This window comes from Vespa mandarinia, chromosome 2, assembly GCF_050613455.1.
Source record: "Vespa mandarinia isolate Hongniang chromosome 2, ASM5061345v1, whole genome shotgun sequence".
NCBI lineage: Eukaryota > Metazoa > Arthropoda > Insecta > Hymenoptera > Vespidae > Vespa > Vespa mandarinia.
In genome coordinates this window covers 1,983,768-1,987,500 of record NC_140811.1, presented here as the reverse complement: position 1 = coordinate 1,987,500, position 3,733 = coordinate 1,983,768, and the positions used below count along the sequence as shown (strand labels likewise).

At 32.9% G+C, this 3,733-nt stretch overlaps 1 long non-coding RNA gene across 1 annotated transcript in view; it reads right to left on the bottom strand.

The window, feature by feature from the left end:
• Positions 1 to 1,168, bottom strand: part of LOC118451524 (uncharacterized) — a 3,418-nt gene extending 2,250 nt beyond the window's left edge. The window contains exon 1 of the long non-coding RNA XR_004841117.2: positions 663 to 1,168. This is a non-coding gene — a long non-coding RNA (uncharacterized LOC118451524). The remainder of the gene's footprint in view (positions 1 to 662) is intronic.
• Between the last annotated feature and the right edge of the window lie 2,565 nt (positions 1,169 to 3,733).

Sequence of the window (3,733 nt, the reverse complement as noted above, 5' to 3'; positions counted from 1 at the left end):
GTATCTTCCCTTCAACGAATCGATATCGATTAGATACGATGTATAAAAGAAACATACTAAGCACGCCAAGCGCTTACCAACGAGAGTATAGTTTACTAGAAATTCGGTCAACCTGGATAATTAGAAAGCAATCGAATTCCGATAATTCCCGATAGCACTGATAATTTTAATCATTTTCATAAATTTTATCGAAAATTATAAATGATATTAATTACATCGCATAATTAATATCGTTTATGTAATAATTAGAAATATCCTATGGACGTATAATCAATCTATCTATCTATCCATCTATCTTGAAAAATTCAAATCTTTATCTTCGTAAACGTATTAAATAATAATAAATTGTTATTAAATAAAAAAGAAATTAATTGATGATCGTACAACAATAAATACCTTTGGATTTCATCGAATTTTTTACATCTCTCAACGATCTGTAAATAAATACTTGTAATCAATGTATAAAATTCGATACGTCCAATCGGATCAACGTTTACAAAAATATGTAAGTATTTATTTATTTATATTGCTCGACACCATTCTCTCTCTCTCTCTCTCTCCCTCTCCCTCTATTCTCTTTTTTTTTTCTTTTCCTCTCGTTTCACTCAATGACTTGTAAATAAGTAAGTACACATAAAACGTATATAAACATATGTACATACGTAATGTTTGTTTTGTTTTATCGATTTGTCATGTATCTATCCATACACGTCGCTCTTTCAGCACCCTTTGGAGCCCTCAGTAAACAAGCTCTTCCACGGCACGCGCACGGACACTTCGCTCCGGGTCATCCATTCGAGCGGCATTAACGAGAAGGAGGCTGGAAATTACGAGCTAGAGACGACTTCTTTCCGCCCTCGGCGATCTCAAGTGTTCAACGTCCCTCTTCTGTTTCTTAAGCTCTTCTGAATCTAAACGTCAAAATATATAGGATACACTCGTTCAATCTTCAAATCGAATCTCCAATTCTGAATAATCCTTTAAATATAAATTATTAATTATTGATTTTCAATTTATCCCAAAAATTTCTATTCCATCTTTTACGAATATAATTTCTCTGTCGTGCGCCTAACAAATTCTTCTTTTATTTTCTTCATTAATTTAAATAATTATAACGAATTAATAATTCAATAGTAATAATATTTTATACAACGTTGAAATTTTATTAACGTTCACTCGTTAGGTATGTAAAATATATAAACAAAATTATATCTTTATATATATATATATATAATAAATTTTTTTGAAAAAATTGCGATTGGTTGGAATAACGAAGAAAAAGAAAAATAAAGGTCAACTTTTATAACTTTTTTTTATCTTGGCCCTATAGTGAAAATTTAAATAATATATATATGTATATCTTATTTATGTATGAAGAGTACTTTATACCCCGACGGCTTATCTTAGACTGAGGATTTCTCGACAAGAGCTGTACGTATACATACATATATTATGTTTTGAAAATAAAGTAAGAGAGTGGGAACCAAGGGCGTTTTATCCACTTTATCTACAAAAACAAAACAGAGATCGAGCGACGCGACTATGATCAAAATAATATAACGTTGTTATTCCTTTAACACTCGTTCTCTTATTTATCACCGAAGATTCGTACGTATTTATCTACACAAATACATACGTATACATATACATACGTATGTATATAAAAATCGAATATCGGAAAACAAGCAATAACCTCGGGCAAATGATTTCAATTCGTACTCGTAAAAAGATTTCCGACGTAGATACACGTATTTACTACGATCTATATTTTTTCAAATCGAACGAGAAAGGGGAAAACAAAAAAAGTAGAAAAAGTAAAAGAAGGAAAGAGAGAGAGAGAGAGAGAGAGAGAGAGAGAGAAAAAATTCACAAAAACAAACGTGGTACGTACATACGTATGATATATTCTCTCGTACCAAAATCGACTTTTCCTCTTTCGTATAGCGATATAAATTAGCGATAGAGTTCGAGGATAGAGAATAGAGGAAGAGAAGAGAAGAGGAGAGGAACGGACGTTCATTCGATCGAGCGCGATCATCCAACGTTGTTGCTCTAAAATACGACGTATTTTCCGGTTCTCTAATAGAAGCTACGTGAATATGCATAGAGATAGAGAAGAGGTAGATGATATAGATAGGATAGAATGGGTAGAGGAAAGAGGCATAGGGTTATATCACTGCATTCGTAGGAGAGAAAATTCGATAAAGCGTAAATATAAACAAACGAATGACGAGTGAGTGAGTGAGTGAGTGAGTGAGTGAGTGAGTGAGTGAGTGAGTGAGTGAGTCAGTGAGTCAGTGAGTAAGTGAGTGAGTGAGTGAACGAGTGGATACCGTCAAGTACAAAGTCGTTGATGTCGTTAATTTCCATCGTGTTCGAGGGATTAAAGTTACCTCTCCTTCTAATGTTTTGGATAACCCTGTGTGCAGTGTAAGCATGTTACTGGGAAAGCGGTGAAGAGAAATGAGACGTGAAAGAGGAGGTAGACTCTACTCTAGAAAGCTAAGATCCCTTCGACCATACCCCTCTCGACACAATGTTGTTTTATACGTCCTCAAAGGAGAGAGAGAGAGAGAGAGAGAGAGAGAGATCCACCTACACAGTGTTTCGTAGATGTTATGTCAGCTTTCACCCAGTAGCAGAAACATCTAACAATCTTCTTCTTCTTCTTCTTCTTCTTCTTCTTCGTCTTCTTCTAATTTCAATCTTTTTCCTTCGTCTGTTTTTTTTTCTTTTTCTTTTTCTTTTTCTTTCTTCTTCGTTTTCCTCCTAGTCGAATTTCAAAGGTATATATTACCAGATACCATTTGGTAAAAACCGTATAATAATGATAAGTAAATATTCAATGGGCATGCTATCTCTTGACTTAACAAAATAAACTATAAGGAAGGAGAGATAAAGAGAGATAGATAGATAGATAAATAGACAGAGAGAGAGAGAGAGAGGGAGAAAGAGAGAGAGAGAGAGAGAGAGAGAGAGAGAGAGAGAGAGGATGAAAACGGATGGTTCTTCATGAAAAATGTATTTGATGGTGATCCTCTTTCTATATAGCTTTAACCGTCTTCATAATCGATATACATATAATATAATTGCGATCAGAAAGAAAGTGAGCAAGCGTAATTAAGTGATTAATTTTCTTTTAGAAGGTAAAGTAAAGATCAAAGGGAAATTGAAATCAAGGGAATCGTTCTGAAGCGACGTTTTTCCACGTTTTAATTTAAATCATCATTTAACTATTAGTCCCTTATTATAATTGTATTAATATTCACTAAATCGAGAGTACTTAAAACGTAAGAATTTTAAAACGATAATATGTAAGTTTTTTTTTATTCACCTTTGAGAATAAGAAAACGAATGTTTCTAATGATTTTTAAGTGCCGAACGTATTTTATAAAATATTCTAGTGAACACATATATATATATATATGTATATGTGCGTATGTATATGTTATATATATATATATAATATTTATAATTATATAATATTTATATTTATATGTAGGTACATAAGAGACATGTACAGATACGTGGTATATAAAAGGTATATTTTCAAAGGCCACTCTCTTGATATTCGCCGCGAGTGGCGCCAAGGGATTTAAAGAGGGGAAGCGCATCATTCTATTGAGAGGTAAAAAGTTTCAGTTCTTCTTCTACTTCTTCTTTTACTTCTTCTTCTTCTTCTTTTTCTTTTTCTTCTTCTTCTTCTTCTTCTTCTTCTTCTTCTTCGTCTTCT